Source organism: Zea mays, chromosome 10 (assembly GCF_902167145.1).
Source record: "Zea mays cultivar B73 chromosome 10, Zm-B73-REFERENCE-NAM-5.0, whole genome shotgun sequence".
NCBI classification, from domain to species: domain Eukaryota; kingdom Viridiplantae; phylum Streptophyta; class Magnoliopsida; order Poales; family Poaceae; genus Zea; species Zea mays.
In genome coordinates this window covers 71,034,585-71,048,430 of record NC_050105.1, presented here as the reverse complement: position 1 = coordinate 71,048,430, position 13,846 = coordinate 71,034,585, and positions in this window count along the sequence as shown.

Here is a 13,846-nt window from a genome sequence, read left to right as displayed (position 1 = left end):
GTCCGACCGCACACCCGGGGTTGCCCCTCAAGGTGCTTTTTAGGTGCAGGACGGTGTCGCCGACTGTAGCTCGATGGTTCGTGCTAGGTGCACGAGGAACAGTGGACAATGGTGTACAGGTTCGGGCTGCTTTGAGATGCGTAACACCCTACGTCCTGGTGAGAATGCTTTGTGTGGTGGATTACAAGGGAGCTCTCTAGTGCGGGGAACGTAGAGAGCGGGGTGAATGGCTAAGTAATGAGTGATTGTTCTGAAGGGGTGCCCCCTAGGCCTTATATACTCGACCGTGGGGCATTACATGCGGATATGATAACAACGCGTGCCTAAGAAATAGTGAACCATCTGAGTCTATCCTCCTATAATTCAGCCGATCCATCTTCGCTTGGTTCCGTTGTACGGGGCTCCTGCGCGGGAAGGTCGGGTCACTATTGTGATTACTTGCTCGAATTTGTCGGGCCGTCTGGGCTTGCGCCGGCCCTGCCTTGCGTCAATCCGTTCCACTGGTTGTTCCTCCCAGGCCCACGAGGGATGACCTTACGAATTATGGGGCCCTTGGGCCTTTCGTGAGGTCTTTTATCCTTCTAGTGGACCCGAGGGATATCTGTCCCCCACAGCCGCGCACTGGCTGCCCTCTACGCGCGCGCTACGCACGGTCGGCTCCTGTCCCCCGCGCCTACGCCCAGCCATGCCCAAGGGCGCCTATAAGTACCTCGGGTGCGCAACAGTCTGCTCTTCACTCCGCCTCACACCCCGAGCAAAAACTCCAACTCCGGCGAGCTCTCCACCGCCCGCCATCACTGCCCGAGCACGACCACCGTGGCCAGCCCTTCCCAACGACCCCAAGCCTCGCCCTAGCCCCTAGACTGCTTTCCCGTGAAGCGGTAAAGCTTTCCCAAGCTTGAGCTGAGGCATTGCCTTACCGGAGAAGCAAAATCGCCCTCGCTGGACTTCGGTCACCCGCCACCGCGCGTGAACCGATCTATCTGGTGAGCCATTTTCAAATTCCTCGCGCCTATGTCTTCCTTGACCTCTGATGAAGCTCTCTGACCCATTCGATTGAGCTGTACCGCTCTGGTTAGGCCAGAGCCCTTCCCGCCGACGAGCTCCCCCGCATGCACGCGTGGACCGACCTACTCCGACCACCACCGCTGATGATCCGCACCTCGACGTGATCGCCAGAGACCCCCGGACCTCGCCCGACCCTTCACCGGAGCAACCTCGCCGCTGGTAACCCCTCCGACCTTTTCTTCCGGCGCGGTCACTGTTCCATTAGGGGAAGGATCGCGGGTTCGATTTATCCGAAACCTAGGGGGTTTTCTGCAGAGTCATAGACTCAGGTAAATAGTAAACTGAGGACCTGACTGTAATACACTTAGAACTTTCGCCAGGGACCCAGATGCAAAACCATTTTCCTTTAAACCATTTCTGTTTATTCTTTTTAAATTAAGCAGAGAACTTAGGAAATTTGTATCTTGAGAAATGTTCAACCAAATTTAGTCAAACTAATTTTACTAGTTTCAAAATATTATGAACTATCAAATAAAAATACTGAACCCTATGCTTTCTGTTTTAAATTTCAGAGTTTGGAATTAAATAAGGAAACTGCCCAAACCTTATTAAAATGAAGAAAAATAGTTATGCTTATGTGCTGGACTTAAGAAAATTTGTAGAAGTCCAAACCCAACTTAGACACTGTTTAAAAATATTAAGCACCCCAGTATTAAAGATTTAAATAGGGTTATCTATTAAAGGCCATAATTGCCCAAAACTTAGGAAAATGAGAAAGGCACTAGAAAATAATGAACAGTGGATGAAAATATTTTTCCTAGTCCACTTAAGTAATGAAAAACCTAGGAAAAATAAAACGAACCCTAGTCCAGAACAAATTCAAGGTGAAATGTTTTATTAGGCACTAATAAAACTAGAAAGGCCATTATTAAAAATATAAGAACAATTTCAAAATTGGTAAGAAAAATTCAGTAGACTCCTAACCACTAGGACACCACTACAAAAATGATAAACACCCCAGCCCATCATCTTAAATGGGATGAACAAATAAAACTTGGTATTTAGCAATATTCCAATTAAATCATAAGTAAGCCAAAAAGTGTGCAACAAAGGGCAAATAAATTTTTACCAGATTATTAATGAAGTAGGCCACCAGAGAAAAATGCAAAACCTATTCAAAACTATAAAATAACACCCATTACCCCTACTTCATGAAAAGGCCATTTAATTCAAGAAATTCCTACCACCCTTCTCTTAAGCAAAAAGTTACCAAATTCTAGAATGATTGCTCTTGTGCAAAAAAGAAGATAGAAAAAAATTAGAAATCTGTTGTTTGATATTTTTCAAGTATAGTGGTAGTAGAAAGCACCCCTTTGGCTAGAAACTTTAGAAAATCATAGTAAAATAACTAATAAGTATTAGTGGCTGAAAATATGTACAAACCCATGTTATTACATCTAGATGCCAGAAAAAATCAGTCTTAGAGAAGAACCCACTGTTAAAAGGAAGTTGTAGTTCAAAACACCCCCCTTTTCCCTAACACTTGATAATTTTGTACAGAGAGAACCCCTCACTTTTTAAACCCCAAATTTTAAGACAAAGAGTTATACACTAGTGAGAAGCCACTGTAATTTTTGCAGAATGTTTCAAAATTTATTAAGCTATCTTGTAGTTCAAACCCACCTTAAAGGCATAAAAGAAATAGAAAAGAAAAGATGGATTAGAAAGATTAATAAGTATCACTCCAATATTGCAGCTAAGAATATTGTTAAAAATATCCATAAGATATAAAGAGGAAAATCATTAAAACACTAAAGATGGGTTAACCATTCAGTAATCAAACTTGACCCAAACTTCCTGAAATACACGTCAAAAGTCTCTAATAACCAGACTTAGCCCTATTTCCTTTTAATTAATCTTTCACCATGCAATCTCAGTACTGAATTGCATACCACGCCATACATGCATCTTACTCATTGCATTCCTTAGATTGCAACCTCGCTGACGGAGAGTACGTGCTCATCCCTGAACAAGGAGCTGTCCACGAGGAAGATCAGGAGCAAGCTCCCGAGACTGCCATCGAGGATCTCCCCGTAGCCCCAGCATTTAAAGGCAAGCCCTGGTTTTATGCATAACCAAGTTATATATATATATATATATATATATATGGTACTTTACTACACTTAATGTTTGTAGGCTTTGCACTTAAGTGTAGGAGTTGCTTGAAACCCTTAGTTGCATGAATTCAGGATTCCTTTTTGAGATGGATACTAGTATGCTAGGTCGAGTAGTTGCTTTGCTAATTAGGATCTCAGTAGAAGTCGAGTGATTTTTCTAGCACTCGCGCGAGATCAAGAATTGTTTGTATTCATCTTGATTACGGGATCTATGATGGTCTATGGACTTGGATCCAGGGAGGATGCCTTGTCCATGAGACGGGAAAAGGAATTAATGATTAATGTGTGGATACCTGAGTCAAGCGTTTGAACGTACTAAACACATGTCGGGAAATATGGTAACCGGTAAACCTAGTACCTGACTGAAGCTGGGCGCGGACTTTACCCCTCACGCGTCCTGAGACTGGGTCTCCCATGCTAGCTATGGTGGGTACAAGTGCGGTTACTGCACGGCGGCAGCCGGGGCCAGTGGAGCATTATATGCCAAGGCGGTGAGGCCTAGCCGCGAACGGGGAATCGATGGGGACGGTTGACATGTGTGGGGACAGAGTGCCCTGACATGTCGTGTGTTTAGGTTTACCTTGCAAGGTTAAAAACTCGATTCAAATCGTTTGCTTCTCACAGCTAATGAGACTGCTTGACCCCTTGTACTGCATTGAGTAAGAAGTGAAATGAGGATTACATGAGATAACATGTTGATTGTATTAAATAATTGTTACCATGTATTCTTAGAAAGAGCAAACTTAGCTAAATTAATGACACTAGAATCGGAAAATCTAAAAATTGATTTTAGGCTCAGCTGGTGCTATTGGCAAACCAAACCCCTCAGCCAAACAGCTGCATGGTCTAGAGGTAGAGGAGTAGATTCCTCACACCGGGTAAGTCTAGCTGAGTATTAGTATACTCAGCCTTGCTTGTGGCATAATTTTTGTAGGTACGCTTTAGGACATGGTTGATGTATGACTTGGCCTACCACCCTGCCACCGGGTTGGACGGTCGAGTGGGATGCTGCTCCAGCAGGAGAGGAAAAGGAGGAGTAGTGGGCTAGGCCTTGCCCTATTCCTCACTTTCGACGATATCGATTATCCGCTGCAATCTATCTTATGAACTTATTTCAGTTTACTTGAGAAACTCCGATTTATGTAATAACTCTAATACTTTAATTTGAGGTTTCCTGTTTTATTGTATTTCCTCTGTGACTCACCTTCGAGTGGGTTAGTGGTATTTGATCCTGGATAAGTGGCTTTATCAGACTAGATCTGAGGGACTGACAAGTTATTCCGATTTAAGTGTGTTGCGGACTTTAAGGCGTGACTTGTGCACTTAAGCTGGAATAATTCGGGCATTTCTACCACAAATACTCCCTTAAATGCTATTGAATCATCACTTCTTCTAAAGATAGTAACACCTATATCCGTAAAAAGACAGTTGTAACCCATTTTGCATAATTGAGATGGAGAAAGCAAATTGTAATCTAAAGAATCTACAAGAAAAATATTGGAAATGGAATGGTCAGGTGATATAGCAATTTTACCAAGTCCTTTGACCAAACCTTGATTTCCATCCCCGAATGTGATAGCTCTTTGGGGATCTTCGTTTTTTCTCGTAGGAGGAGATAATCCTTTTCTCCCCTGTCATGTGGTTTGTGCATCCTCTATCAATAATCCAACTTGAGCCCCCGGATTCATAAATCTGCAAAACAATTTAGGCCTTGTTCTTAGGTACCCAAACGGTCTTGGGTCCTTTCACATTAGAAACAAGCATCTTGGGTACCCAAACACAAGTCTTGGAGCCCTTGTGTTTGCCCCTAACATATTTGGCAACTACTTTGCCTGATTTGTTAGTTAGCACATATGAAGCATCAAAAGTTTTGAATGAAACATTAGGTTCATTTGATGCAGCAGGAGTTTTCTTTTTAGGCATTTTAATATGAGTGGAATGCCTAGAGCAAGATGCCTCATTCTTATACATGAAAGCATGATGGGAAACAGAATGAGACTTCCTAGCATGAATTCTCCTAATCTTGTGTCCAGGATAACCAGCAGGATATAAGATGTAACCCTCGTTATCCTGAGCCATGGGAGCCTTGCCCTTTACAAAGTTAGACAATCTTTTTGGGGCATTAATTTTGACATTGCTTCCCTGTTGAAAACCAATGCCATCCTTAATGCTAGGGCGTGTCCCATTATAGAGCTTGCTTCTAGCAAATTTAAAATTTTCATTTTCAATTTCATGCTCATTAATTTTACTAGTTAGTTGTGCTATATGATCATTTTGTTGTTTAATTAAATCTAGGTGATCATGAATAGCATCAACATTAATGTCTCTACATCTAGTACAAATAGTAACATGATCAACACTAGATGTAGAGGCTTTGCAAGCATTTAATTCATCAATCTTAGCATGTAACATAGCATTCTCATTTCTAAGATTGGAAATAGAATCATTGCAAACATTTAAGTCTCTAGCCTTTGAAATTAAACAAGCATTCTCAGTTGTAAGGCTAGAAATTGATTCATTCAACTTATCAATCTTAGCAATTAAACTAGCTTTTACATTTTTAAGATTGACAATTGAATCATGACAAACATTTGGTTTTTCAACCTTAGCAGTCAAATTAACATTCTCAGTTCTAAGGTTGGAAATTGTGTCATGGCAAATGCTAAGTTCTCTAGTCAAATTTTCACATTTTTCTATCTCCTGAACATAAGCATTCTTTACCTTAACATGCTTTTTATTTTCCTTAATAAGGAATTCCTCTTGGCTATCCAAGAGTTCATCCTTCTCATGAATAGCACCTATTAGTTCATTTAGTTTTTCTTTTTGTTGCATGTTAAGGTTGGCAAAAAGACTAAGCAAGTTATCTTCATTATCACTAGAACTACCCTCATCACTAGATGTAGTATACTTGGGGGTGGTTCTAGCTTGTACCTTCTTTTTTCTTGCCGTCCTTTGCCATGAAGCATTTGTGGCCGACGTTGGGAAAGAGAAGTCCCTTGTTGACGCCGATGTTGGCGGCGTCCTCATCGGAGGAGGAGTCGGTGGAGCTCATGTCGGAGTCCCATTCCCGAAACACGTGGGCATCTCTGCCCTTCTTCTTGTTGTATTTCTTCTTCTCCTCCTTCTTCTTCCCTCTCTTGTCATCGCCTCTGTCACTGTCACTAGATATAGGACATTTTGCAATAAAGTGACCGGGATTACCACACTTGTAGCACACCCTTTTGGAACGGGGCTTGTAGTCTCTCCCCTTCCTTTGCTTGATGATTTGGCGAAAGCTCTTGATGATGAGCGCCATTTCCTCGTTGTCTAGCTTGGAGGCATCGATGTGGAGCCTAATTTATGTGGACTCTTCTTTCTTCTCCTCCGTTGCTTTGAATGCGACGGGTTGCACCTCGGGTGTGGAGGTGCCGCCTTGCTCCAAGTTGACAATTTGTTTGGAGCCTTTGATCATTAATTCAAAGCTCACAAACTTCCCTATTACCTCCTCGGGAGACATTAGCTTATATCTAGGATCACCACGAATTAATTGAACTTGTGTAGGATTATGAAAAACAAGTGATCTTAGAATAACCTTGACCATCTCATGGTCATCCCATTTGGTGCTCCTGAGGCTGCGCACTTGGTTGACCAAGGTCTTGAGCCGGTTGTACATTGCTTGTGGCTCCTCTCCTTGGTTAAGGATGAATCGACCGAGCTCCCCCTCGATTGTCTCCCGCTTGGTGATCTTGGTCACCTCATCCCCTTTGTGCGCCGTTTTTAGTACATCCCAAATCTCTTTGGCACTTTTTATCCCTTGCACCTTATTATACTCCTCTCGACATAGAGAAGCGAGGAGTATAGTGGTGGCTTAGGAGTCAAAATGCCGGATTTGGGTGACCTTGTCCGAATCATATCCTTCATCCCCTACGGATGGTACCTGCACTCCAAACTCAACAATATCCCAAATGCTTGCGTGGAGTGAGGTTAGGTGATGCCTCATTTTATCACTCCACATACAATAATCTTCACCGTCAAAAACCGGTGGTTTGCCTAATGGGACGGAAAGTAAAGGAGTGCGTTTAGAAATGCAGGGATAGCGTGGGGGGATCTTACTAAACTTCTTGTGCTCATGGTGCTTAGAAGTGACGGACGGCGCGTCGGAGCCGGATGTGGAGGGCGACAAAGAATCGGTTTCGTAGTAGACCACTTTCTTCATTTTCTTCTTCTTGTCGCCACTCCGGTGCGACTTGATGCGGGGAGGTGATTCCTCCCTTCCTTTGGCTCTGGACTCCCTTGATGGAGCCTTCCCGTGACTTGTGGCCGTTTCCATCTCTCTCTTGGCGGATCCTCCCGACATCACTTTGAGTGGTTAAACTCTAATGAAGTACCGGGCTCTGATACTAATTGAAAGTTGCCTAGAGGGGGGTGGATAGGCGGAAACTGAAATTTACAACTTTTAAACACACTACAAGCCGGAGTTAGCGTTAGAATAAAATCCGAGTTCGAGAGAGAGGGAAAAACAAATCAACCAAGAAAATAAAGCGGATGACACAGTGATTTGTTTTACCGAGGTTCGGTTCTAAAGAACATAGTCCCCGTTGAGGTGGTCACAAAGATCGGGTCTCTTTCAACCCTTTCCCTCTCTCAAACGGTCACTTAGACCGAGTGAGCCTTCTCCTTAATCAAACGGGTCACTTAGACCCCACAAGGACCACCACACACTTGGTGTCTCTTGCTTTGATTACAAGTCACTTAGAGAACAAGAATGAGGAAGAAGAAAGCCAACCAAGCAACAAGAGCAACAAAGAAACACAAGAACGATCCTCTCACAAGTCCTAAAGACTAGAATTGATTTGGGGACTTTGATCGGATTGAAGGCTTTGATTTGTGTCTTGAAGTGTTGTGTTTTGCTCTTGTATTGAATGTAGTGTGATGAATGCTTGGATGGTTGGAGTGGAGGTGGTTGGGGGGTATTTATAGCCCCCAACCACTAATTCAACCGTTGGGGCAGGCTGCTGTCGATGGGCGCACCGGACAGTGTCCGGTGCACCAGCCACGTCACCCAACCGTTAGGGTTCTGACGGTTTCGACCGTTGGAGCTTTGTCGTCTGGTGGCACCAGACAGGTACTGTGCACTGTCTGGTGCGCCTCTGGTGGCTGCTCTGACTTATGTGCGCACAGTTATTCACTGTTCACGTTGCAGACGACCGTTGGAGCCGACCGTTTGCGCTGGCTAGCCGTTGCTCCGCTGGTGCACCGGACAGTCCGATGGCAAACCGGACAGTCCGGTGAATTATAGCGGAGCAGCGCTTCTGAACCCTGAAGGTAAGGAGTTTGGATTCGTACGGCCCTGGGCACCGGACACTGTCCGGTGGCACACCGGACAGTCCGGTGCGCCAGACTAGGGTTCTCTTCGGTTTCTTTTTGCTCCTTTCTTTTTAAACCCTAACTTGATCTTTTTATTGGTTTGTATTGAACCTTTAGCACCTGTAGAATATATAATCTAGAGCAAACTAGTTAGTCCAATTATTTGTGTTGGGCATTGAACCACCAAAATAATTTAGGAAAAGGTTTAAGCCCTATTTCCCTTTCAACAGCCGAACCGCTAGCGCGAAGACTGTGGTCTTCTCTTTTGTGCCATGATTTCTTGGTTAAGGTCCTTGATAAATACAAGGTTCAGATTCATTAGTTGACCCCAAACACTGTGGTGGATCTGAGTAAGTTTGTGTGGGTGAAGACCACTTTTAGCGGAGGCCCATCTGCTGAGGTGTCCGCGAAGCATTATTGTTTACATTGGTAGAAGAGGACTACCAGATGGTTGGTTGACCAGTTTGGGAATTGCACGTTTGCCCCAAAGGCGGGGAAAATTAAGGAGAGGGTTGTTGAGCTAGCCCACTACACCAACAATAAGTGGGGAGGGTGGACTGGGCATTGGTTTTACGTGCGTTGCCCAAAAGGTGAAGGTTGGCCTCGACCGAGCTCAATGTCTCCATTTGAGTTTGAGGCCTTGCCTTGTTTTGTTGTTGCTGAGAGGGATTGTTGTGAAGGTTCCTTTGGTTGTGTTGTGGTTACCTGCAATGGTAGGGACCTGGATGAAGAGTTCTTGGCGTGTGAAGTCTGGCCGCTTGGCCACGTGTGGTCTATTGGAGCTGTCACCAAGAGAAACTTCGAAGGGTTTGACAAGCAGATTTAGAGTCCCGCATCCGCGGTCGAGTTGGGCGATTGTTCTCGAGATCTTTTTGTTGCTGAGATCGAAAAGGAGGCGGAGGACCTTGTTGGTCTTGTGATGGAGGTTGAAGTTGAGAAGGGTGTTGCTCTGCGCAGAGGCCACATTTCACGTAATTGCATATTTAGCTAGATGGGTCTCAAGTATGAGGAGCACAAGGCCCACCCGAAGAGGGGAAAGAAAACGTCAACTGGGGCCCTGCTCAATGACGCACGTTGACCGGGATTCCATCGAATTGCTCAGGGGAAGTAGATGCAGGGGCCTATTCCAAAGCTTTTGTTGTGGAACTCGCGGCGATGTGCGAGCCGACTGGTTCAATGGAAGACGCGGAGGCTGGGTCCATGGAGGACTTCGCTGAGAGAGTTATCGGGGGTAACTTGGGGCGAGACTTAGTTCCGATGAGGGTTGGTTCAGGTAGCGCGAAGCGTTGGGTTGTTAGGGACGCGACTACGGCTTGCGACTTCGAAGACATTGTGCTAGCTTGCATGGCGAGGGAGTTGCTTACCTTCCCTTACTCGCATAACATCCCATATGTCATTGCTGCAGCAATGGACCCGAAGGGGAAGTCCTCTACTTCGACATATGGGGTGGTGAACCTGGCGACGCGATAAAAATAAGGAAAGCCCAGGCGAAGTCTCCTAAGGAGGCGAATATTGCTGTTGAGGTGGGGGTGGAGGTGACCATAGCTGCCTCGACGCCCCTGGTTACTGATGACTTTAACTTCACTGATATGGAGCTGGCTGTGAAACCATCATTGAGGGCTAACCTGCGTGTTTTTGTAGGAGTGATGCTGGGCGCTCAGGGGACTTGAGACGTGTCTGGGTCTGAAGATGGGGCGTGGGAGGCTGTACACTCTGCTATTGTGGCGCGGGGGAGATGGATGCCTCAGAAATCACCGAAGGGGCCTTGAAAGAGTCCGCTTCGCATCTACGCTCGATAATAGATCCTGGCTTGGTGCTTGCATAGGTGTTTTCCAATTGACATTTTGCTCTTCCAGGTTGCGGCTGTTGGCGAAGTGCTAGCCCCCCTTGCAAAATCCCAAGAGGAAGCAACCGCTGCCAAGGCGGCCGTGTGCTTGATCATAAGGGCGAAGCTGAAAGAAAAGAAGGTTCGAGTAGCGGGCGAAGTCTGCCAAATCGGAGGCCGCCTTCCAACGGAAAGAGCTAGCAACCGTGAATAGAGAGATTTCTACAGTACTGAGCGCCTTCGTTCGGCGGTCTTTGCTCAGAGCATGCAGACACATGCCCGAGTTGTATTTAATGACTATAGTCATGTGTATCATGAGTTGGGGGCTGTTGTCCATCCATTGGACCTAGACTATTCGAGGTCTCTTCAACCGCTGGGAGGCTTGGCTACGGATAGAGACCACGAGCGAGGCTATTCGAGGTGATTCAAGGGCTAATGACCAAAGTTGGCGAGGTTATTGGCACGACCGCGGGCGAAATGCTTGACCACATTTGGGTCCCCTTCGGCGCTGAGGTTGCTCACAATTAAGTTCTCTATGGCTGAGCTAGAGCGGGTAATAAGTGTTCTTTGCTATGGTTTTGGTGGTTCGCTTGCTTTGCTTGGTCATTTTCTGACTATTCTGCAACAGGCGAGGAAGGTGTACGAGGAAGGATACGGTGGAGGCCGAGAAAACCGAGTCCACGGTGGCCGACCCCGTGACAGCCATGCCGGCACAGCCGCCAAGGGGCCGCGACAACACCGGTGGGGGGACCTCTCGCACTTTGAAGCCTTCGACTGCTGGAAAGGTGTAAATCCGTTCTGACAGAGATCACTTTTGTTTGTAAGATGGCAGAGCTTGACACTTTTGTTCTTCGAACAATGCTTTTGCGCAGGTTCCTTTTTGGGAGCCTGTGCAAAGCGAACCTGAAGTGCTTTTGATCAAGGAAGAGGACTCGTTGTATATATAACGGTTTATGTGTTAACCCTTAGCTTGTCGTTGTCCAGCAAACTCCAATAGGCCGGGTCGATGATTATTTTGATTCTGAGTTATCGGTTGACGAGGATGACTTAGGCTTTTTCAGGGCGATGGATGACAAGTCCTCTAAAGAGGACTTTGATTTTTTTTCGTGACATCAGAGGCCTCCGGTGTAGCTGGTGTACCTTCTATTAGTGGGGTGGTCGAGGGATCACAGTGTACTTGTCCTGGTGCAACCGAGCCAGGTAGCGTCTTCGTAGGTAGATGGCGCTGGCCCATCGACCTGTAGCCTGTAGGCGAGGTGGCGGTCGACGTCACTCAGGAGTACTTTGACTTGGTTGACCCCATGTCTGATAGGGAGCTAGCTATGTATTATGCTAAAGAACTCGGTGATGTGGATTTTGGGCCCGTAGCGATTGCACCTTGGATCGTGTTAGCGAGTCTGTCCTTGGGCTTCTTGACAAGGGCCAAGAGCTAGAGATTATGTTGTTTAGTTGTAGGGAGCGCGTGCTTATCCTGAAGGAGGAGCCTCCTAGTCCTTGACTGTGTGTTGTTTTGCAGACATGTACTAATGACTTCTTTATGGTTGTGGCTCCGGTGATTGTGATGCACTCCCGTGCCAGGCGTATTTTGGTGGCACTTGTCTCTGATTGGCAATAGTTAGCATGAAACGCTGCCCTCTTTCCCCTTTGTCGATCAGGGGCAAATGTTGGACCTGAGGTGGTTTTATTTTTGTTGTATCGGTTTCTATACCCTCCGGTGCCTTTTTGCACCCTTAGGTGTCTTCGCCAAGATTTTATTTTAATCTGGTTGTGCCCTTAGGCATCTTATCACCCTTAGATGTGTTTTCCAAAAATTATTTTAATCTGGCTATGCCATTAGGCATCTTTGCACCCTTAGGTGTCTTCGCCAAGATTTTATTTTAATTTGACTGCACACTTAGGCATCTTCGCACCGTTAGGTATCTGTTGCACGCCGCAAGCGAGGTTGTATCTTCTACAACGGTGACTTGTCATGGCCGAATGTTGGGCTCGGTGAGCCGTTTTGGCTCACACATTAGTAGGGGATTTTCTCTACTTTATTACAAGGCTCCGCCTCATTAAAAACTTCACCCCTTTCGTGAGGAAAAGAGTATGGGTCCAACTGTGCAGTGTTAATTGATACATGTGCAACTAAGGGCCCTTATGACCGAAGTCATCTTTACACATAAAACTGGAGTAGATTTGAAAGTCGCCTAGAGGGGGGGGGGGGGTGAATAGGCGAAACCTGAAATTTATAACTTTAAACACACACTACAAGCCAGGGTTAGCGTTAGAGTTAAACTCAAGTCGTAAAGAGAGGGAAAACAAATCAACCAAGAAATATGGAGAGTGAACACAATGATTTGTTTTACCGAGGTTCGGTTCCAAAGAACCTAGTCCTCGTTGAGGAGGTCACAAAGACTAGGTCTATTTCAACCCTTTCCATCTCTCAATCGGTCACTTAGACTGGTTGAGTGCTTCTTCTTTATCTCACGGGTCACTAAGACCCCACAAGGATCACCACACAATTAGGTGTCTCTTGCAAGCTTTACAATTCACTTAGAAGGTTGAGAAAGAGATGAAGAAAGCACGATTGCAAAACCCAAGCAACAAGAGCGACAAATAACACACAAATCACTCTCTCTCAAGTCACTAATCACTAATGATCACTTGTCTCAATTGTGGAACTTGGAGAGATTGGAAGCTTTGATTGTGTCTTTGAATGGATTGCTAGCTCTTGTATTGAATGTGAAGAATTTGAGTGCTTGGGTGAAGTGAATTGAGGTGGTTGGGGTTGTATTTATAGCCCCCAACCACTTCCTAGCCGTTGCTCCCTTTCTGCCGACCGCGGACGGTCCGCGCCCCTGGTCCGGACGGTCTACCCCTGCACATCAACGGCTGAAATCACAACGGTCAGCAGTAATGGCTATATCAATGGCTACTATGCATTAAATGCGTCGTCAGATGTCAAGTACCACAGTCGCGGATGGTCCGGCCGTGCACACCGGACGGTCCGTGAGGACGCTTAAAATTCATTTCTTCGAACCCGTCACCTTCGGGTTTTATTGGTACTTCACCGACTGGACGGTCCGCGCTTGGTCTCGGACGGTGCTCGCTTCTCCATCGGACGGTCCGTAGTGTAGACTTGTGTTTTTGCAGTGTTCCTGTCCGAGGGTGTCGGCGTTTCGAGACCGGGGGGTCCCTGGGCCGACGAGTGAATGTCGCCGCGTGCCCCAGCCCAGATGGGTCGAGCGCGAGGGCGAGCGCGAAGGGGGGAGAGCGAGGCGGCCGGAGACCGGCGTGAGAGAGGTGGGAATCCCGCGGCCTTCGTGTTCGTACCGCGCCCAGGTCGGGTGCGCTTGCAGTAGGGGGTTACAAGCGTCCACGCGGGAGAGGGAGCGAGCGGCCCCAAGCGAGCGCCTGTCTCGTCCTCGTCCCCGCGCGGCCAACCCTCTCTAAGAGGGCCCTGGTCCTTCCTTTTATAGGCGTAAGGAGAAGATCCAGGTGTACAATG